The sequence below is a fragment of the Melanotaenia boesemani genome (assembly GCF_017639745.1).
Source record: "Melanotaenia boesemani isolate fMelBoe1 chromosome 2 unlocalized genomic scaffold, fMelBoe1.pri SUPER_2_unloc_4, whole genome shotgun sequence".
NCBI lineage: Eukaryota > Metazoa > Chordata > Actinopteri > Atheriniformes > Melanotaeniidae > Melanotaenia > Melanotaenia boesemani.
Window position 1 is genome coordinate 242,260 of NW_024580585.1, and position 23,758 is coordinate 266,017.

The 23,758-nt window shown below is 40.7% G+C and overlaps 2 long non-coding RNA genes across 3 annotated transcripts; one reads left to right on the forward strand and one right to left on the reverse strand.

Annotated features, from left to right (window-relative positions):
- The first annotated feature begins 13,290 nt into the window (after positions 1-13,290).
- LOC121636081 lies at positions 13,291-20,050 on the forward strand. 2 transcript variants are annotated; one of them, XR_006009621.1, is made up of 6 exons: positions 13,291-13,394; positions 14,549-14,742; positions 15,498-15,660; positions 16,142-16,430; positions 18,287-18,330; positions 19,759-20,050. It is a non-coding gene; the product is annotated as an uncharacterized LOC121636081 (long non-coding RNA). The 2 variants fall into 2 exon arrangements; XR_006009622.1 differs by lacking the exon at positions 13,291-13,394 and having other exon boundaries at positions 14,064-14,742; positions 18,287-18,345.
- On the reverse strand, positions 14,921-23,488 carry LOC121636086. Its single transcript, XR_006009627.1, has 4 exons — positions 23,029-23,488; positions 17,961-17,968; positions 17,151-17,152; positions 14,921-14,932 (listed from the first exon to the last, which is right to left on the reverse strand). It is a non-coding gene; the product is annotated as an uncharacterized LOC121636086 (long non-coding RNA).
- Positions 23,489-23,758: the final 270 nt, after the last annotated feature.

Genomic DNA, 23,758 nt, shown 5'->3' on the forward strand with positions numbered 1-23,758 from the left:
TAAGCCTACTTGAACAAACTTTAATAACAGTGTGGCTGCTTAATGAACAATCTGCACTTGTGTAAAAAGGTACGTGTGTGATATCTAGTTTATATACTTTTTACATATAAAAACAAAGAAAAAAAACAGGGCCAGTGTGTTCATGTTTTGTTTGACTATGTTCTTATTCTGAATCACAATATTGACAAATGAAAGTTGGAAGCCCTGAAGGACGAGCTTGGTGGGTCCAAAGACTACATTGGGGACATTTTACACACACTTCCTTTGGCCTTGAGTTGCAAGACGGCTCCATGCAGATAAAACAAATGTTCTCAACATCTGAGGTCTCAGAATCTTCAGCATTACCTTTCAACACTTTTATTTTTTATTTATTTATTTATTGGTGGTGGGGGGACACAAACACTGCTGCTTCTTCTTCTGCTTTTCTTTATTCTATTGTAGCTTACTCTGGGATGATCACTGGATCCCTGGTCTCTCAGCTTCTGCAGTGATTTGCAGGATCTGTTCAGTGTTACATGAGAGATTCCATGTTCCTTTAAACACATGGTCAGCATTTGGTTTTCTCAGCATTTTAACTGCGCTGTGATAAATAAAACCATTTTTGATGCATTGATTCTCATCAGATTCGATGGAGATGAGCTGCGTCTGGCCTGGAAAACAGGCAGCAGCTGCTGATGGAGGCAGGAATCCTAAATAACTGTCAGAGGTAATTCCATCCTCTTTAATCTCATTCTGATCCAATAACATGCTGCTGTTAGTAGATGCTGCTCTGCTGGTATTTTATTGCTAACTTAAATCCTGTTCTGGGTCTGTTCATGACGTGACATGAATTCTTTAAGAGGATGTAACTGCAGACAAGATGTCCAACCATGGGGGACAAGTTTAAAGAGGACATTGTCCTGGTTGACAGGAAATATTACAAGCTGAGTGGACGTTAGTCCCAGTTTCAGAAAATATTTCCGCTTATATTATTGTGTAAGTAAATGCATTGGAAGCATTTTAATAATAATAATAATATTAATAAGAAAAGGTTTTATTTAAAAGTGCCTTTCAAAACACCCAAGGACACTGTACAAAAGAACATTAAAATTGTTTTAAAAAAACACAAGTACAAAACAAACATTAAAACTTTAAAAACAATAAGTACAAGCAAAACGGAATGGAATATACACGTATGTTAATGTAAAAAAAACTCTTAGCTCTTGACAATTTAATCATAATGTGAAATACTGGATTGTTCAGTTCCAGATAGCAGTGAATAAAGGTTTTGTGGTTTTGTAGCTCCATTGTGAAGCTGTAATGTATGGAGAGCTGTTTAATTTAGAATTAAATCTATAAATACTGAAAACAAATATTTCATTCATTAAACAAACGTGCCAATTAAATGCATTCAGAATAAATTAATAATAAAAAAAAAGTTAGTTGTAAATCGTGAAAATGTTTATGGGATAGTAAAAAAAAAGAGAAAAAAAATCAAAGAATCAGGAAATTTTAAAGTATTGATATTATGCATAGCATGGCAAAAAAGTACATTTTTCAGTGGTATTTTTATTTATTGATAGAAATAGAATAGAATAGAAATACTTTATTAATCCCTTCAGAGAGCCATCAGGGAAATTTGGGATACTTCTATATATGTTTTTATGTATTTACATGTTTAATTATCAATGAAAAGACGGATGAATGTGAAGTCGGAGCAGCTCAGCTGGTAAGAGGACAGATTCTCATTGCTGAAGATGTGATCAAAGCTCTGAATTCAGTTCCTGAGTTAAAGAGTCGAACCTGCTCAGAAACCCTGAGGAAGCTGTGACTGGGTAGCTCAGGATGATGTTCAGCTGCAGCTGGAAGCAGAAGCTAAAGCCAAAGATATTTCAGCTTTTATTTATTGTTTGTACGTTTAATACTTTTCCTTAAAATTGTTGATGAAAAGACGCATCATTCTGGCTTTTAGTGCTGTTAATATAAACACTAAGGACACATTTAAGTCTGTTTCTGCTTTATTGATCCATCAGAAATAAAGCAAAGATAAATATGACAACACTGCCCCCCTGTGTTCATGATGTGGAACTGCACTTTGAAATACTTGCAGTGGTTAAACTGGATAATAAACTCATTTCTGCTCCTGCATTTCACGCAGCATCATTAAAGTTGAAGCCAAGTTAGACTGATTAAATATATAAAAGTCCACTGGGTCACAAAAATGAAAAATGTAACAAAAAAAGTTAGAAGGTCAATGAAAATAGAACACATTTAGGAAAAAGCCCCCAAAAAAGAAAATAAATAAATAACAATAATGAAAAGAAATGGCATCTATAACTCACAAGTGGAAGGAATTCTCATGGAAACTTTTTTTTTTATCTCTCCCCATATTAAGAGAAAATACCTCAATTCATATTCTTTCATATACGCCTCAATCTGTCCATCTGATGGCTTTGGACTCATGTTGGAGTGTGTGCATTTTCATTTAGATCTACTAAACGTGAGTCCCGTTCCTGGTTTTAAATGCTGCTATGTTGCTTGGCCCCTGTGCCGTGGTTTGATCCCTGGCTCCTCCACCATGGTGAACCATTTCTCCCTGAAGACCACATCAGTCCGTACTTAACGAGACCAACTTCGGAGTAAACGACCAATATCCGAGAGAGATTCTGGACCGACGGAGAGTCCTGTTTCCCATCAGGAGGAAATCGATCGCCGATGGCGCTCGCGCTGTCATCGCGGTGGATAAACTGTTTATTAATGGACAACTGTACCGCGACCCGGACATCACTCCGTGGCTCTTCTGATCCCAGGTGCTGTAAGTCAATCTCTCCAAATGATCACTCTTAACTCGCCATTATAGATCACTGACAGTAGAACACACTGCTCGTCTCACCACAGCCTCTACACCTAGATGGATGTATTTTTTTCTGTTTCACCACTCTTCTCACTTTTCACTTTTCACTATCTTTCTATTTCACGTCTTCACTGTTAATTGTAATCCAGCTCGTAATATCAGCAGCGCACGCAACACTGTCAGGACGCACAGCCGCACCATACATGATACATATAAACACTCGCGTTTTATGTATGAGAGAACACGCATTAAGGTAGACTACATATACGGACATTTAACATACGGACAAACGCGCGCAATCAGGCTGCATGCAAACACGCGCGAACACGCAAGAGGGGCGCACAAAGACACACGCGTCAGTAACACGCATGAAGCATTAAACCGTTCACAATAACCATGTTAAAAATCGTCTGTTGGAATGTACATGGAGCCGGTTCCAGGGAGAAGAGGTTGAAGATCTTTAATAAATTACAGGAGCTGCAGGCTGACATTGTCTTACTACAAGAGACTCATTTAACAAACTCAACCATAGATCTTCTTAAAACAGCTCAGTTTCCTCATGTTTACTCAGCCTGTTATAATTCTAGGCAGAGAGGAGTAGCTACTCTTATTAATAAGAGACTAAATTTTGACATAGATAGCACAGTAGTGGATCCGGAAGGCAGATTTCTGATAACTTTATTATCTATTTGTAATATCAAATTATGTATTACCAATGTGTACGGCCCCAATGCAGATGATCCCTCCTTTTTCCACTCCCTGTTTGCTACACTCCAGAATTATTCAGATAACAGAATAGTGCTAGCTGGTGATTTTAATGTAGTCTTGACTGAACAAGATCGCTGCAGCACATCAGGTAGTCATCGAGTCTGGCAGTCGTCAGAAACTATCAAACAGTACATGAAGGATTTTGGTCTTTGCGATGCTTGGCGCTCTCACCATCCTAAACTAAGAGAATACACCTTCTTCTCTTCAGTTCACCACTCCTTCTCTAGAATAGATTATATTTTAAATAGTAATTCACTAATGGGCGACATTTCAGAGACTCAGATACATCCAATCAGCATTAGCGATCACGCACCAGTTTCATTCAGTCTGAGAAACAAAAATAATAAACCGATTGGTAAAAGCTGGAGATTTAACACCTCTTTATTGAAAGATCCTGAGTTTATTGATTATTTTAAAATAGAATGGTCAATTTATATAGAAATAAATGACATGCCTGAAACTTCAGCGTGTCTCCTTTGGGAAGCAGGAAAAGCAGTAATGTGAGGGAAAATAATTTCCTTCTCCTCACATAAGAAGAAGAAGGAAACAGCAAGAGTTTTAGAATTAGAACTCAGGATTAAATCATTGGAGGAGGCTTACCGCATTTCCCCCGAAGAGCACACAATGAATAATATAAGGAAAACTAAATTGCAGCTTAAAGAAATTATAGATAAAAAAACACAGTTTTTAGTGCAAAGACTTCGCTTGGAGAACTTTGAACATAGTAACAAATCTGGAAAGTTTTTAGCAAATCAACTAAAAACAAACAAGGAGAAAACAACAATCTCCTCTGTTAAAGTTTAAGACGGAAACATCAGCCATGACCCAGACAAGATAAATGACACGTTTAGAAGCTTCTATAAAACATTATATGAATCACAGATTAATCCAACAGATGAACATATTGAACCATTTTTAAACAACATTAATCTACCAAAACTAAAAAATGAAAATAAAATAACTTTAGATGCACCTATTACTGTAGATGAACTCCACGAAGCTCTCCAACATATGCCCAACAATAAAGCCCCGGGTCCAGATGGTTACTCAGCAGAATTTTACAAGGAATTCTGGACAACGCTAGCTCCTACATTTTATAATATGTTGTTAGAAATACAGGAAAAACAAAAAACACCGCAAAATATGAACTTAGCTAATATAACACTATTGCTAAAACCAGGCAAAGACCCCACACTTCCATCCAGTTACCGTCCCATATCTTTAATAAATGTAGACCTGAAAATAATTAGTAAAGCTCTTGCCAGAAGGATAGAAAAAATAACCCCTCTTATAATACATCCGGACCAGACAGGTTTTATAAAAGGTCGACATTCATCTACTAACACGCGTAGACTAATTAACCTCATAGATTACTCTACTTTACATAATCTAGAATCCACAATCATTTCTCTAGATGCAGAAAAAGCCTTCGACAGGGTAAACTGGAAGTTTCTATTTGCAACACTAGACAAATTTGGGTTTGGACCTGCTTTCATAGAGTGGATTAAAATATTATATAATAACCCAAATGCATGTGTGAAAACCAACGATCAAACTTCTCCAAGCTTCCGCTTACAGAGAGGCACCAGACAGGGCTGTCCACTCTCCCCCTCACTTTTTGCCATTTTCATAGAGCCGTTAGCAGCTGCTATTAGACAAAATATAGAAATTAAAGGAATCCAGGGCAAAAATATAGAACATAAAATAAGTCTTTATGCAGATGATGTATTACTCTTCCTTCAGAACTCACAAACATCACTCTCTGAGACAATCACAGTTATTAATAAGTTCTCATCAATATCTGATTATTCTATTAACTGGTCTAAGACTACAGCCATGTCCATCACCTGTGACCTACAAAACATCCCTAATATCAAAATACAGACAGGAAACATTAGATATTTAGGTATAAATATTTCCCCCAGATTATCAGATTTAACAAAATTAAACTATGTTCAGCTACTAAAAACAATAGAAGATGATCTCTTACGGTGGAGGCGCTTACCCATCTCACTAATGGGGAGAGTTGCCACCATTAAGATGATGATTCTACCTAAAGTTAATTATTTATTTTCAGTGATACCCACTAAACCCTCCACCAGTTGGTTTAAATCTCTGGACTCTTTCATATCCAAGTTTCTTTGGAAAAACAAGCCGTCACGTATCAGTCTTAAAACCTTACAGCAGACTAAAGATAGAGGAGGACTGGATCTACCAAACTTTAATCACTACTTTATAGCTAACAGGCTGCAGTACATCTCAAAGTGGCTCAAACCCAGTTATCTGGATGAGCCGTGGCTAGATGGGGAGCAGGCTTTGTGTGAGGACTTAGTCATCTCTGACCTGCCGTTCATCAGCTCAACCATTAAACCATATAAGTGCTTTAAAAGCCTTAACATCCGTTTTTCCTTAATGGCTTGGTGGGAATTCTGTAAGATAACCAGATCTTCCCTCTTTCCATGTAGACTTACACCCATTTGGAACAACCCTGACATCCTGCAGAACAAAAAGATGATAAACTTCACTCAATGGAAGACTAAAGGAATACAACAGTTAGGACAGATAATAGAAAATGGAAACTTTGTATCTTTCAACACAATTGTCTCACAGTATGGAATCAACAGCAATAAATTCTTAGAGTACCACCAACTAAAATCAATTATATGTAAGACGTATACCCCTGTACAGTTAGACTTGCAGCTTCCTGTCAGAATAGCAGAATTCTTGAATCTTAATACTCCAAAATTATTATCAAAAATATATAGATTACTTGCAAAGCTAGAAGACAGGATATCTCCCAACTTCAAAATGGGAAGATGATTTATCTAATAACTTTGATCAGAAAAGATGGTCACAAATATGTTTAAACACGTTTAAAATGACTCAGAATTCAAATATACAACTAATACAATTCAAAATTCTCCATAGAACTCATTATACAGGACACAGGATGTTCAGGATGGGCCTTTCACCATCAGATATCTGCCCACACTGCTCTGAGAACACTTCTGATAGCTACATCCATGCGCTGTGGTCCTGCACACCTGTCCAAAGGTTCTGGATTAAGGTGTGTGAAGATCTCTCAAAATGGTTTAAAACCAGTTTTTCTGCAAACCCCACACTTTGCCTACTGGGCGACCTGGGTGACACTAACATAGGAATACACTCCATAAACTTGGTCCTCGCAGTCTTATGCATCGCAAAGAAAACTATTCTTGTGAACTGGAAAGATAAGAATAATTTGTCTATCAGGCAGTTTAGAAATCTCCTGTTAGATCACATCAGCATTGAGACAATGTCTGCCTCCTCCAGGAACCAATCAGATGACTTTCATTCCCTCTGGTCCCCTGTGACTGGCTACATCACCTAATGTAGGTGGAGGATTGCGGCTTCGCTGGGATGGGGGTGGATATGGGTGGGGGGTCCCTGGTGGCTTCGGGTCTCCCGTTGTCTCCTGGGTGGGGATCTCGGCTGCTCCGCTGCTGGGTCGGCTGGGGGTTCCGGTCTGGGCGGGCGGCATTGGGTGGGCCCCGGGGTGGGGCTGCCTCGTGGCGGTGGGGGGTGGCTGCCGGGGTGCCTGGGTCGGTGTCCGTCGGCCCCTGGCCGGGTGGCCGGTCGGGCCCGGGGTGGGCCGGGTGGGGGCCCCGGGCTCTGGGGTGTCGGGTCTCCCCCCTCTCCTGGGGGTGGGGGGTCTGCCGCTGCTGGGGGGGGCTGGGCCCTTCCGGATGTGCCGTGCCGGGGGTTGGTCCGTGCCCTGGTGCTTGGTCGCAGCCCCGGAACCTGGGTGGGGGTGTGTTTGTATATAGGTGTGTGTGTGTGTGTGTGTGTGTCCGTAGGTATCCTGGTGTGTGGGTGGGTGTAGAGGGATGTGTGTGCTGTATGTGTGTGTGGGTGTGTATGAAGGTCTAGGTGTGTGCGTGTATGTGTGTGTGAGTGGTGTGCGGGTGTGTGTGTGGAGGTCTATGTGGGATGTGTGTGTGGGTGTGTGTGAAGGTGTGTATATATGAGTGTGTGCACGTGGAGGTCGAGGTGTGTGTGGAGGAGTGAAGGAGTGGGTGGAGGCGTGAGTATGTATGGAGGTGCTTGTGTGTATATGCGGGTATGTATGTGTGTATGGAGGGGTATGAGAGTGTGTGTGTATGTGGGCACCGGTGTGTGTGTTTATAGGTATGTGCGTGAAGTGTGTGTGTGGAGGTATGTGCACGTATTGAGGTGTTGGTGTATAGAGGTGTGTGAGAGGGTGTGTGAGTAGCTGGGGAAAAAAAAAAAAAAAAAAAAAAGAGTGTGTGTGCGTTTGCAGGGGGTTAGGACGTGTCCTCTGGGGGGCGCCCTGGCCGGGTGTTGGGGGCGTGGGCCTGGGGTTCCCTTCCTTTGCCTCGCCCCCCTCCCACTCAGAAAGAGGAAAGTGGCCCCTTGGGCTGGTGGCTGGCCCCTGGGGGGGTTCGTGGCGTGCCTGGGTTGGGGTGCCTGCTCCGGGCCTGTGACGCCCTTCGGGGCCGGCGGGGGACGGGGGCGCCCTAAGCCACTGGCGGGTCGTCTTCCAGGGGGGAGGCTTACTCCCCACTGGACATACATCTCCTGACCCCTCCCCTCCCCCACTCTTCACTACATACACAGGTAGGGCTGTGGGAGGTGTGCTTGTTGCGCTGGGCGGGGCAGGGGGGTCATCATAGTGGCCCCGTTGCTTCGCCGAGCGGCAGCATGCCTCCCAGCTTTTAATTCCACTTAGTCACTGAGCACAAATAACATTTGCAACATACAAACACGTTTTGGGGGGTGGAACATGCGAGGTCAGGTGGGTGGGACTGCTCAGGTGGCCCCGCCCCCTCCTCAATGCAGTTACTGCCCCCCAATTTGATGGTGGTGGGGGGATGGTGTTTGTGTGTGTGTGTGTGTTGGGGGGGGGGGGGGGGTGGTGTGTGGGTGGGAGAGTGGTGTGGGTGTGGGGGGATGGGTGGTGGAGGGATGGTGTGTGGGAGGGTGGGGTGTGTGGAGGTGGATGCGTGGTGTGTGGGAGGGGAGGTGGTGTGGGTGTGGGAGGATGAATGGTGGAGGGATGATGTATGTGTGGGAGGATGGGGTATGTGTGGGAGAATGTATGGTGCAGGGATGGGGGAGTGTGTGGGAGGATGGATGGTGGAAGGATGGTGTGTGTGCGGGAGGATGGATGGTGTATGGGAGGGAGGATGGTGTGTGTGTGGGGGAGTGGTGTATGTTTGGGAGAGTGGGTGATGGAGGGGTGGTGTGTGTGTGTGGGAGGATGGGGTACGTGAAGGTGGATGTTTGGTGTAGGAGAGGGAGGACGGTGTATGTGTAGGAGAATGATGTATGTGTGGGAGGATGGGTAGTGGAAGGATGGTGTGTGTGTGTGTGTGTGGGAGGTGTGAAGGTGGATGAATGGTGTATGAGAGGGAGGATGGTGTATGTGTGGGAGGATGAGTGGTGGAGGGATGATGTGTGTGTGGGAGGATGGGGTAGGTGTGGGAGAGTGTATGGTGGAAGGATGGTGAGTGTGTGGGAGGAAGGATGGTGTGTGTGTGGAAGGATGGATGGTGGAAGGATGGTGTGTGTGTGTGGGAGGACAGAGTATGTGAGGGTTGAATGGTGTATGCGTGGGAGGATGAATGGAGGAGTGGAAGGAGAGTGTGTGTGTTTGTGTGTGTGTGTGTTGGTCTGGGGGGGGGCAGGACTGGTTCTCGGGGTGTGCGGCTGGGCGCTGGGGTGTGTGGCTGGCCTCTGGTGGTGGCCGTCTGGGCGGGCCGGGTTCCCCCGGGTGGCGTGCTGGCCCTTGGCCTGTGGGGGAGGGGGGTGTCCCTGCGCTCCTGGGCCCGGGCCCTCTGCCCCGTCTGTCCCGGGCGGCCGGTGCCCGGGGGGGTCGGGGACTGCTGGCCTCGGCCCGCCGGGGCCGGTGCCCTGTGTCCGCGGGGCGGCTCCTGCTGGGGTCTCCTGCTGCTGCCTTCCTGGGCGGGCGAGTGGTCGTCTCTGTGGACCGGTCGGGATCTGTTGCCTGCGGGGGGGCTGGTGGCCTGGGTCTCGGGACCGCTGGCCTGACTCTGGCCTCTGTTCAAGTGAGGTGGCATCTGCATGATCACTCTGCATGGTCACTCCTTCCTGAACGTCTCCACACAGTCTTTGCGTCGCCGTGTGGCCGAGTTCTCCAACACATCCACACAGGTTTCTCTGCGCGTGTTCTTGAATACAGCAGTTTCACTTATATCTATTATCATATTTTGTTTCTTTTTTTAATTATTTCTGTTCTTATTATTATTATTACTCTTACTCTTATTATTATTATTGTTACTATTATCAACTAGTTGTGTAATGACCTACTGGCTAGGATGATCTTAGCTATATATGTTGTAAGTAGTATGGATTACATGGTCTTCTGTATGATGTTTCAAGTCCCCACCCGCACTCCCCACACCCTTTTTGTCCCTCTCTCTCCCCTCCCTCTTCTCTCTACTTTCTTTTCTCTCTCTCTCTCTGTCCCCTCCGGTCGAGTCCAGCATTAAGAGTCTGATTTAATAAAGTTTTTCATGTCATCAAGAGGGACTTTATACATGTAGTATAAATCCCTGCTTGATAGAGTAAAATTGCCCAGCACCAGACGGCAGCCAGACAATCATTCTGTTTGCAACGATGCTGGACAAGACAGGTTTAAAAAAAAAAAAAAAAAAAAAAAAAAACGAGTCCGTTTGTTGCTCCTGCATCGTTGCCGTTTTAGAAGAATGTTGGAGCAGAAGCATTTTAATGAGGATTTAGCAGAAAAGGCCGTTTTATTCCCAGTGGGGTCCTGCATGACTGCTGAGCTGCAATTGTTCCTCGTCTCCTCCACCAGTTTGAAGCTTCTATTCAAGGAGATTTCCCATTAGTCTGCATTTCATCCATCTGCCCTGTGTAGCTGCAATTTGTAGACATGATGGATTTGGAGCAGATTGACATTTTTTCCTGATCTTTAATTGGAAACCTGTTTTTTAAATGAAACCAGTTTATATCAGTTTAATGTGGATCTGATAGAAATGTTCCAGAACTTGTAAAAATGTCACATATTTTAATCCCAGAGGGAAATTTATGTTGGTTTTTAACGTGAACAATATTAATGGGTTGGAAGATATTAAAGCTTGTTTATTTAACAAAACTTTATTGTCCTCCGTTTTGGGGAACGACACATGTCAAAGTCCACAGACGTGGACTTGAAGCCACTTCAGCACGGACCCTCAGCCTCTGTAAATGGTTCCTAATCAACCAGCTGATTTTCCCAGAAGCCCAGACAGTTTTTATTTCCATGTTTAAACAATGAGAAGTTGTTTTATCGATGCCTTTTTGCTGTAATACAAGTTATTGGCACTACAATGAAAAAGCAGTTGTTCTAAAACTGGGCTCATCAGGACCAGGTGGAATTTATAATCTAAGTTCTTAACAAATAAAAAAGTGCTCCTGTATGACTAAAACTGGAGCTGTGTCTTTGTGTGAATCCACGTTCTGTTTGTCTTGTCTGGACCTCCATGTTCAGCCTTTGTTTGTTGGGGTGTTTGTTTTTTTCTTTTGTGTCTCTGGTTCTGGGAACTCCACATTCTGTCTGAATCCTGAAGCTTCTCCTGCTGGATTCCTTCTCTTTCCTGGAGTTTAATTGGCTCCTTCCTCTATTTTCTAACGATCCTTTAACATTTATTTTATTTAAATTTTATTTCTAATTAGAATAATTCAGCATGTCGAGCTAAAATGAGTGAAACCTGCTTTATGAAAATCTGAGCTTCTTTAAAAAAATGCTGATAGAAGATTTTTTGTTTTACTGTTTTTTGGCTCATCTTGGAAATGTATCATTTCTTTGTAACCTTGACAACAGGAAGCAGAGCCAGTCAGCACTTACCCTGTGAGCTTTTAGAAACCTGCAGGCTTTAAAAGAACAAATGTTCAGCTTTCATGTTTAGAGTGTGAACTCTCTTTATGTGTGATGGAAAGAAACTCTGGGTCGGCCTGATCCATCACATCTACCTGTAACGTCCAGCTGCAGCAGACCCAGAAAGAGTGCTGACACCAAGACCACCAAGAGACCAGGACCACTAGAAGAAGGACCTGTCTGGACAGAACCTGGAGAACATCAGAGAACAGGTTTATTGTGAACAATAGACGTCATCCTTGACTCTCTTGGTGCTGTCCAGGTCAGGTGTTTCTGGTGGCCTCAGGTGCAGCGTTGACTGCACTACAGTAGCTACTTCCACACGGTCTACATGTGGACTGTCTTCTTCTATGGTGCTTTTAAGAGCTTACTTATCCCAAACGCTGCTCCTGCCCCTATCAAACAAAGCCGCTACTGCAGTTTTAAAGCTGAGAGGGTTCTCACTTCACACAGTTTGTCCGTTCAGAGACACCGTAGTAAAAATGGTGGCACAAATGTGGCAGCTGCATGTCTGTGGACGTACGCCACGTAGATATAAACGTCTCATTGTAAAAGAATAAAACATGTTATTTTAGTAAAGTGTTTAGATGCCAATAGAAGCAGTTTCTGATGATATGTGACATTTTCTGTCAGTGACCTTTGTTTATGTTCCACGCTGCACCTTTAAGCTCAGTTTTGAAGCTTCCTTTAAAGAACTCTGACATGTTTTTATATTTCAGGTTGCCTCACTTTAGTCCAGCCACGGTCATGTTTTTCCCAGCATGCATCATTCTGACCAGTAAACAGGGATTATTGCTTATATCCAGGTAGAAGTATGTTTTCAGACGGCCTGTACATGTTTTACTGTTCCCTGTGAAGAAACGCTGAGTGAAAAGTTGATGCTGAAATCAGTGGATCCATTCAGCTCAAAGACGTCATAAAAACTTGTATTTAGACTCAGTTTCAGCTCAGATGAATTAGTTATTAAACTGCATGTTTCTATGTGCAGTTAAAATGTTTCCAGTAAATTCCTGCATGGTGCAAGTTGTCAGTGATGTTTCCAGCTTTGATCCGTCATTATGAGCACGTTCCAGCCTGATGCAAAGCTGCCGTCTCCCTTTCACACTCGCTGCTTTAACACATTTATTACATGTTTATTACAACTGATGAGAGAACGCTGAAAAACCAACAAGACACATTTAACCAGCTTTTATTTTCATTTAGCTTGTGATAAAAATGTGAAGTATTAAATTTTTCTTAAACTCTGGTTTTTGGAGGCCATGTTGAAACAAAGTGTGAACGGGTTAAACATCAGTATTCTGCTTTACAGTCATGGTGGCCTGGAGCTTCCAGCTGCAGTCGGTAAAAACAGTTAAAAAGCAAACATGCCCACATTAAAACATCCAATCTGGAAGCAGCAAACCTACCATGCAGGTTTCTGGACTTTGGGAAGAAAGCAGAGATCCTGGGAAAAGCCCACATGGGCAAAGTGAAGAGGAAACTTCCACATAGCTGAGGTTTGACCACGGGGCCTTCTCTGGGAGACGATAGTACCTGCAGGGGATTTTATATCGGTGGGAATCTTTGACACAGTATTGAGGCCTTGAAGAAAAGTAGACTTGTATTTCCACTAAATAGACTCAGATGTGTGTGTGGGCAGCCTGAAGAAAAACCAACATATTCTCCAATTCAATACGAGCTATTAGGTCGTAAATTCATACACCAAATTACGACACATAAGAACGTTTGCTAAAGCAAAGCCCGAGCGACCCTTCGTCTTACGTCACCCATCGGTAATTTACGGAGGCGAACGCTGTGTCCTTGTTAATTCCAGGTCACTATTTACTTCGCTCAAACATGGCGCCTTGTGTCATCGTGTGGGTTTTTGGAAGCATTTTAGATGAGCAAGAAAAGGTAAGTAGTGACTAAAAAGGAATAAATTTGTGTACCATAGAATATTTTGACAATTTAATGGTGTAGTGATGTTTAACTTAGAATAGCTTAGTACAGTGTATGTAAATTTTGCTTATTTGGAGTATCAGTATATGACATTGTGCTAAAAAGTTTTTGCTAGCTAGTGCGGGTATCTTAGCACCGTAAATTTAGTGTTTATACCCTGCATATTAGACAAAATGGTTTTCCATAAAGATGGGAATTTTACATGACACTAAGACGTCATTTGGTTGCCCAAACAGGAAAGAATAAGGGGTAGACAATGTTTTAAATTCCATGAACCACGATGTTGTCATTTTGCAAATTATCACCTCAATATAACATGACAGATCGAGAAAATGTTGATCATAGAGCTGTACAGAATTAGATAAGTATTCTTATTATTTAAAGTCATATTCCCTAGTAAAATGTATGCTAATTTTGTTTATTTAATGTTTGCCAAGGCGTATTGGTATATGACATTGTGCTAAAACGTTTTTGCTAGCTAGTGCAGGGACGTTTGCACTGCAAATTTAGTTGATACCCTTTAAATTACACGAAATTGTTTTCCATAAAGACGTGTATTTTAGATGACATTAAACGGGTGTGGGGAACACAGACAAAACAGGTGTTTTTAATTTCATGGACCGTGATGTGGTCATTTTGCATATTCTCAATAACGCGATAAAAAATAAATAAATGATTAAAATAAAAATTGCCCGCAGAGCTGAACAGCATTAGGTAAGTACTTTTTGTATTTAAAAATCATGCCAAATGAAGGCATTCTGAGAGCTATAGGAAATATAACAGGTGAGCCTTGTAGGTAAACAAATATGTCTGTCCCCTGTGTAATCCACAATTGTCAGTATGTGATGAAATCTGTAGACAGCACGGTTAATATTAGATGTTACATTTCTTTATGTGATATGACCAAAAGCAGTATGGCTAAAAACAGATGATGCACATAATTTTATATTCACATTTTCAGAATGAATCCATATTTAATGTAATGGTTTCTATTATAAACATTTATTCTCCATTCGAGTCAGCGATATCTAATCAGTTGCAGTTAATACAGCTTTTCTGTATCATGGGTATATGGTAAGAAAATGTGTCACACACGTTTCCTTTTCCAGATGCCTACTCAAAAAAATGTTGGCAGTGCCAGAAGATGATTGGGGTGGCTTCTAAAACATGCCAACACTGTGGCAGCAAACAGCACCACAAAGAGAGGCTGCAAAAACAAAAAGAAAAATTTTCCAAGGAATGGAAAGAGCGTCAAAAGAAGAACAGCAGTATCAATGAAGTCTACGGTTCAACAAGTTTGCTGGTACGTTTTTCTCTACCCAATGGTTATCATAAAATAGTATCTAATAATTCCTGCAGAAGTACAGATTAATTGTTTATGATGAACAGACAAGAGAGAATTGCCTCATTGTAAAAATAGATCTTTTTTAACATCATTGATGCTGAAGTGATGCTGCATTTTTCCTAGAAAACAAACAAACAAAAACTTTATGCTATATTGATCTGAATCACTTGAACAGTGAAGAAAAACATGCTGGCCTGCTCCTCCTTTGGCTTTTTTAATTACTATTTTCAAGATTGTTTAAAAACATCTAAAAACAAAAACAATTAAAACCAAATCACAACAAAGGGAACAGTAACAACAAAGATGGACAGGGTGTAGGTAGAAGTCTACTCCCATATATTCCCATTTTTTTCACAATGTTTTGTTTTCATGTAATATCAGCAGACTGCCTCAACTACTGGTTCAATATTAAACAGGTGGAGTAAATGGCAGATAAATCAGTGATAACAAAATGAATAGTTTTTACAGTATATAAATTTAATGATACTGTGGTATTCACAATAACTAGAAACAAATCTACTTGACCAATAACAGAATTATATTTTTGCATTATTCCCACTCACAACAGTTAAGGCCTTTGCTAAATAAGTGATAGTATAAAGGTTTCTATTAGGCAAAGGTGACAAGCACATTGCAGTTCATAAACTCTTTAAAATACTAGACTTTCACAACTAAACTTTAACTTCTATTTTTTGTGTTAACTTCTTTTTCAGCTTCATAAATGGCAGCTTTTGGAGAGGCATCCCATCCTCTTCCTGGCCAGGAGAAGGGAAGGAGGATTTATGGCAGAGTGCATGTGTCCATGGTTAATTAACACCGAGGACATGAAGGATGCTCTTGATACCACGAAGAAAATTTATGAAAGTCTTCTTGACGGTAATAAGAGAAACATGCATGTCATATTTTTACCTAATCCATAATGAATCTAGGATTAACTCAGAATTAACAAGTATAACATACTTTAGGATGAAAATGCATACATGGACACCTGAGAGGTTTTAATATATTGATGATGTTTAGTCTTAATATGTAAAAATGTCTCACTGTTTTGTTGAATTTTTTTACAACAAACAAGTTTGTGCTCTAATCACATGGTATGCATTGATTTATGGTGTCTGTCCAGAGACAGACCCATGGTCAAAAGCATGACTGGATTTTAGTTTGTAGAGCTGGTTTAAAAAACTCTCTCTTAAATAAACAATGCTGCTTTTGTTCTGTTTATATTATATATGGTTGTACACTCATATATAGGTAAGAGGTGTTATGTGTGAAGACCACTTGCACATTATTTGGACACTAACTCTCCCATTTATTTACTGTTTACTTGTTTGTCAACTGAATTTCTTCTTCCTAAAAGTAACAACAGCAGTCGAAACTACAGCTGAGATGGGGGAGAGGCCAGGACCGGGTACTCTTAGCCAGGACCGAGTCCTGAGGATCCACAGCTCAATGAGGAGAGGGCTGACCAGCCCTAGAGTCCACGCCCTCCATCACTCCTCCTCTGTTGCCCTTTCATGCTTTTTCTGAGTCCTCCTCCCCAACTCCTCTCTTGTCTTCCTGTCCCAAATCTTCCTCCCTGCATGCTCCAGTGTCTGTTGGACTTACCTCACAGAAGAAAAGACGAAGGAGGACAGCAGACACAGTTGGTATGTGTGGATTTGTCCGTCTCTCATCATTTATAATAATCTTTGTTAAAGGTCATGGTGAGAGTTGAAATACAGTTTCCTCCAGTAAACAAGCATAGTGGCTTTTTGGTATAAAAATCATCTAAATAAAATTTATCTGAATCTTACTGAGGTCACTCTCTCCAGGAAATCTATTAATACATTTGGTTTTTAACAGTTAGAAGATTTAAGTGCACAGGGATGCTTTTATTAAAAGGGAACAAAAATTAAACAATTTGTTTTTAAAATTGTGTTTAAAGTTGTCCATTTAATTTTCAATGTTTTTTTAACAATGACCACCATGGCAACATTTTGATGTTTAATCAATAACACATTTATCCCTTTCAGAGTGTCCCATTCATCAAGGCTCATCCACTTTCCCCTACAAAAAAATTTTGAGGCAGAGAGTTGGTTTGAAAAAGTGTTACAAATGTTTCACGGTAAAAAACTAATTATGAAAACATATAAATATCCCAACATAATTATATCTACATGTGTTATTGTGGTCAGGACACAGAGGCAAAGTGATGCCTGCAAACTTTTAAAGTCTATATGAACTGGATGAGGTAATGGCTCGGAGCTTTCAGGCTTATTTGTGAATCTGGCAAGAAAACATGTATGAAAACCATTGCAATATTTTTTTAGCAACATATTTGCTTGTTGACCCAAGAAACAAGCTTCTGATTATAACAGTGGGGCTACTACTTGCATATATTGGCCTATAAATGCACCTTGCTGTGCATCTGCCTGTGTGTCCTTGGCTTAGTGTCCAGATGTCAAGGGGGTGGTGTATGGAGCCAAGGAGTAAGCGAATGGAGAATGATAAAGAACAGTTTATTGAATGTGCTGAAGAGATGCAGGGTTCGCTGGACGGACGGACTGGAGCGGGCAGACTGGACTTTCCGGGATGCAGGTGAAGTGCGGACAGGTTCTTGGGAGAGAGATGTCAACAGGTTAGTCTCAGTTTAACACGACAGAATCAGACAACGTACACGACTGGTTACCACGATGAGTAGTATAATCCAGCGATGACTGGATGTCTGTGTGGTGGTTATATGGAGGTGAGGTGATGATCTGATGTCCTCCAGCTGCGCCGTCCTAATCGCGGTGACAATAGGCAGTCCAAATATGGGCAACAGGAAGCACTGATTGAAGATTCGCACGGGCCGTGACACCAGATTTTACAAACAAGAATCAAATAACACTCAACAGTTGTTTTGGTGATTGCAGCATTTCTACAAAACAATTACATGATTGCAATAAAATGGGCCTCATTCACCAAATGTTCTAAAGAACAAATCGAATTCTGTAATTTTATCTTATCTTATCTTAGTCCAGACTAAACATGGAGAAGCAGCATTTAGCTGTTATGCTGTTATGCTGCAAACAAATGGAACAAACTGCCAGTGGAGATTAAACTTTCCCCAAATGTAGACATTTTTAAATCCAGGTTAAAAACTTTTCTTTTCTCATGCGCCTATGCATGAAATCTGCACGGTAACTTTTTTTAACTTATCTTGCTTTTAATCATTTTAATGTAATTTATTATTTTATTGTGATTATGTGTTGTTTTTTGTGTTGATGCCTTTTACTATTCTAAATATCTGTAATGTCTTTGTTTTATGTAAAGCACTTTGAATTGTCCTGTACATGAAATGTGCTATACAAATAAACTGCCTTGCCTTGCCTTGCCTTATTGACCATACCGGCTGATTGAAAGATAAGACGGCTCTTCTTTGGGGGGGTCTGTTTGATTGTATTTTTTGTGGTTTAGACAAATGAAGGAAAGCTAAAGAAAAGTTCCTTAATTTTATGGTTTGTCTTTATGTCTCTACTAGGGCTGTGTGGAGGTCTTGTTGCAGTGGCATCCTTGCTCTGGATGGTATGTATGTTTAATGTATGCATGAAGTTTTTACCTGTAAATATGTATTGTTGCATTTACCTGTATTGTACAAAACACTCAAAACAACTAAACAAGTTCTTATTTTATATCTAAAGTTGTATATGTAGATGCTTACATCAATAGGTCGTAGTACTGTCTTCTTTTACATAAATCCACATTCTAACATGGATATGATTACACCTGAAGAATTTCAACCCAAATTCACAATTAACTCTTACCTAAATATTGTAAATGATGCTTTACAGTGTAACTACAGAATGATAATTTATTAGATTGTTTTTACTTGAATCCAGGGATGTCCAGATCCGGCTTCCATGACTGGTGTCCTGCAGGCTTTCGATGCTTTCCTGCTTCAACACACCTTATTCTAACCAATGGCTTATTGTACAGAAGCTGATAAGCTTTTGGATCCATGTAATGTAAATCAGGTGTGTTGGAACTGGAGTAATCTAAAACCTGCAGGACACGGGCCTTCGAAGACCGACTTTGGACACGCCCTGCTTTTAATTATGATCCCGTTTATGTTTATATGTTGTTGTTGTCTACTTTTGGAAATTGGGTTTGTACTGGAAAAATAATTTTGTTGCACCTGTTGCAATGACAATAAAGTTTTCATTCTTTCATTAATGCCATATGTTCAGATTTTCATTAGTTACTTTCTACATAACTTAGCTAATTCAGGGTTGCAGGGGGCTGAAGTCTCTCCCAGCAATTAGCAGGCGAGAGGCAGGTACACCCAAGACAGGCGGCCAGTCCATCAAAAGGACAACACAGACAGACAACCACTCATGCTCACACTCACTTAAAGGGAGATTTTAGAGCAGAGGTGACCAAAGTCGGTTTTCAAGGGCCACTGTCCTGTAGGTTTTCAGTGTATAACTGCTTCAACACACCTGACTCAAATTAAATGCATCAAAAAGCTTGTGTAGTTCTGTACAGCGACTTATTAATTGAAGTCTGATGGTTTTGAAGCAGAGACACATTAAAAACCTGTAGGATTGTGGCCCTTGAAGACCGGAGCTGGACACCCTTGATTTAGAGTAACCAATTAACCTAACATGCAGATTCCATACAGAAAAAAACATTCTTCAAATCTCCTTCCAGCTAAGGCTTTAAATGTGCTTTACAAATAAACTTGACTTGACTAAGTATTTGCTAATGGCTATTCAGAACTATTTCGTTTATGGAAAAATCATTCTTTAACAAGTGCTCTGTGTGGATTTAAAAGAAATGTCCTAATATGATGGATGCTGGACTGGGTGTAGGGCTTGTGAACAACAAGAATATATGTATACCAGGATACTCCAAATATTCTTGTAAATGGTATTGTCAGGATGGTACATTATGAAAACAGTTTTAATGAAACAGTAATATTTTGGGCTGCCTGTCTTTCTCTCTGTCTTGCAGTGGAATGAAGTGGAAAAACTCTTGGGAACCAAAGGCAAATATTCAGATATAAAACCCTAAAATGACTGTTATAGTTAATTTCATTGTTCTATGTTTGGATGTTGTATTATACATGGTAATGCAACTGTTGGACCATTATTTGACATTTTCTGTTTCTGTAAATGTTCAATTGGTAAGCTGTAACAGAAGAAGTGACATTAACGAGTAATCTCTTGTAGCATTCAGCTATGAAGTATGGCTTTTACTCAGGTATTGTGAGTAAAATAATGTTAATAAAAATATTTTGTGCAGACTACATTTGCCCTGCTTTTCTTACATGCTGTGCTTTTAGATCACCTTTGTGTGCTATTACATTGATGTACATTCAAACACAATTTAATTTATTATGGATACTTTGGGAGTAAAGAATTAGTCTATCCCAACACATGCTCTGCTGACCTAAAGAAACTGCTGTTATTGTGTTAAAACTGGTATATAAGATGTAAAATTGAATTATTGTATAATTAAAAGGTATTACAGTAAATGCAAGTTATTTCATGTTAAGGAGCCAAATGATTAGTAAGTTGCCAGGTATGAGGTGCCACAAAAATCACAATAGTAGATGAATAAGCTTTTTGGTTTTTCTGCTCTTCACTTCCCTGAGCCTCAGGTTTATTTACCACAAAACTCCTGGTGTCCATCACATACAATTACTTTAACAGATGACCCATTAATCTGTTTTTTTTTTTTTTTTTTTTGTAACAGCCATATTGGCTATGTGGCTATAGTTACTCCAGGTCATCGTATTTACCATGGAGACTGTCATGTTACAAGCAGACATATATCCATACTAAATGGTTAATTTCTGTGCTGTGCAACTGTTTTGGTGCAGTTTGTCACTGCTTTGGTTAGTATGTATTACCCTCATGTTGTTTTTAATATTGATGGCGGTATCCATGTAAAAAGATCCGATTTGGTCGTTATCTCTCCATTAAATGGGCATTATCAGTGGTCATCAGCCCATTCGTAAGGGACCATAAGGCCATACTCTGCCTCCTAGCAGGTAGGTCGTTGTCATATATTCACGCCGCTGATAAGCTGGACTGAGACTCCCGATCCAGTTCGAAAGGTGTCAAGTTTCAAATTCTCGCGATTACGGTGCAATTTCTTGTCGAACAACGTAAATTTAAGGCATTTAAATCGTGACTAAATAATATATGAGTGAAACAACAAAGAAAATGATACCAAATGGACCTTTAATGAGATACCTGAAAGAAAAACTGTCTTTTAGCCATTTCAACCAGTCTTTCATTCTCTCAGGTCTGGCGAAATCGTTGTTGCCGTGGTTGCTATGGACGCTGCTAGGTGTATGGTATGTTCCAATACTTTGATGGACTCTCTGCCATCAGTTGGTTGCGTTCCATTCCAAATTACATTTTTTTTAATCATGTTTATGTATATATCCACTATAATGTTGCAGAGCATACCTAATCTCTAAATTAAAAAAGGGATTTCCTTTTTTTTCAATGTGCATTTATATCCCATAAAGCACTTTTATATATACTTTTACAGGATGTTGACTTGAAATTTAGAAACACACTAACCTACAGGGGTTGTAAAAAGTATGTTTGTATTGTATATAATTCAGCATTTCCATCTTTTAATTGGATGCAAAACGCTTCTATCAATCAATCTATTTTCTACCACTTATCCGGGGGGGAAGCTGCCTAAGTGTGAAAGCCTAAACTTCCCTCTCCCAGTCCACATTTGCCATGTCATCTGGGGGGATCCCAAGGCAGTCCCACAGGCCAGCCAGGAGATGTTGCCCCTCCAGCGTGTCTTGGGCCTTCCCCAGGGTCTCCTCCAGGTGGGACATGCCTGGAACACCTCACAAGGAGGCATCCTGACCCAAGCCACCTCATCTGGTTCCTCTCAATGTGGAGGAGCAGTGACTCTACTCTGAGCCCTTCCCAGATCACAGATCACCCAGAGTGTCCTGGTGCCAAGTGCATATGTGGACGCTCTTATGCCTGAACATAGTGTGCATTATGGACAATCCCTGATGAGCACAGAAGTCCAATAACAAAACACCACCCGGATTCAAATCAGGGGGGCCGTTCCTCCCAATCACACCCCTCCAGGTGTTACATATACATTTTGCCAACGTGAGCATTGAAATCCCCCAGCACCGCAAGGGAGTCCTTGGAAGGATTGCTCTCCAACACCCCATCCAAGGATTCCAAAAAGCCTGGATCCCTACCCTTGGCGCACACCAAGCTCCCACTGCACTATACTTTTATGGCCCCTCCTGCAAGTTGTGAGCCCACAGAAGGAGGGGGACCATGTCCCCCGTTCAGTCTGAGCACAAAGGCGAAGGCCCGGGCCACCAGGCGTTCGCCTTTGTGCCCCACTTCCGGGACTGCAATCATCTTCTTTATTCACCATTGGGGTCTATTTTAGACCCCTATAACATAAGCAAAACATTTAAAAAACACAGTTCCCTGTAGCAGTGCCATGCATCTGAGAACAAATCAGTGTCATTATTGTAATTCTTTAGATTTTCAGAAGCTAGAAAATAGGGTTACAAAAACATATATTACATTAATAAAATAAATAATAAAGCTGAACTGGTGATTACACTACTACTAGATAATATATGTTGATAGAAAGTAAAGATGTTTATTTATTTATGCTTATTTATTTTCCATATTTTATATATTTTTATATTTTTTTTTTTATTTTCTACAATTGTAGATTATAGGATCATACTACATATTTCAAACATATTGTACAGCCAAACTGTCAATTACTTATAAACTAGGTGAGGATGTGGTGTGTAAAAGTAAATATGTGGGTGTAATTAAGATTTTCTAACCACAGTATTCACAGTTTTCATAAATAACAGCTTTTGCCCAAGTTCTATCTGAAATAGAGAGCAGCCAATTGGAAAAGACAAAACGAAGAACCTACAGACACCTGACCGAGTGCATCGGAAGTCACTTTTGTTATCCTTTAGTACCTAATCACAGACAACACAGCAAAAAGTGTGTCCTTTTATGTCACAATAGCCATCTAACAATATGTCTTTCTTTATGAGGGTATTATTAATCTTATATAGGCAACTGTGTGTAAAGAAAACAGTCAAATGGCAGATGTAGCATTTATTAAGCGACTTAATTTATAAGCAGGCTCCATAGACAGGCCAAATTTGAACACATGTCCTTACACACAGCACTTAATATGTGATGGGAAAAACAGAATTAACAATCATATAACAAAATACTTTATGACGACACTGTTGTAGTACCAAATATTTCACATACATGTTACTGTAGCATGACATTAATCCAAAACATTTAACAAGGAACACGTGACTATTTACACATTTTATTACAGTAAAGTTGGAACACGTAAGTATTTTAATAAAAAGTGGTCTAAATATTCTTCCACCAGAGTTTAAATTTTGCTTCATGGTAGCTTGCAGTGTGTGACTGTGTAACACATTAAGCACATGCACACAGCCAGTCTATATGTCTTCCTCCGAAAGATCTGAACTGCTGTCATCCTGTTGCCTTTCCTCTTCATCATCATCTTTGTCTTCCTCCAACACGAATAAAGATGAGTCCACATCAAAACAAGCGTAGGTGCTAGCAGCAGAGCTCAGTTTCTCCAGAAGAAGGTGTCGCTTCTGCAGAAGACAGCAGCGCAGTCCCCCGTGTCCTTCTTCTGTCATACCTGTAGATGAAGCTAAAGTAAAACATAAAAAAAGTTTAAGTAGAAAAAGACAAAAATGAAGTTGAGACATACATTTTTGTGAAAATACCACCACTGGACTGATAAATGATTGTTTATATAACTGGACAATTATTTACTGTGGTTCTTGATGTCCCCTTCAGTTTTGTGAAGGTGGTTGTCCAGTTTGTCGAAAACTCTTCTTAGATACTGATAATGCTGAGTCATCTCCTTCACAGTGATTAATTTCTTCTCTTCCACACGTCTGACGAGCATGACCTGGTCAAAC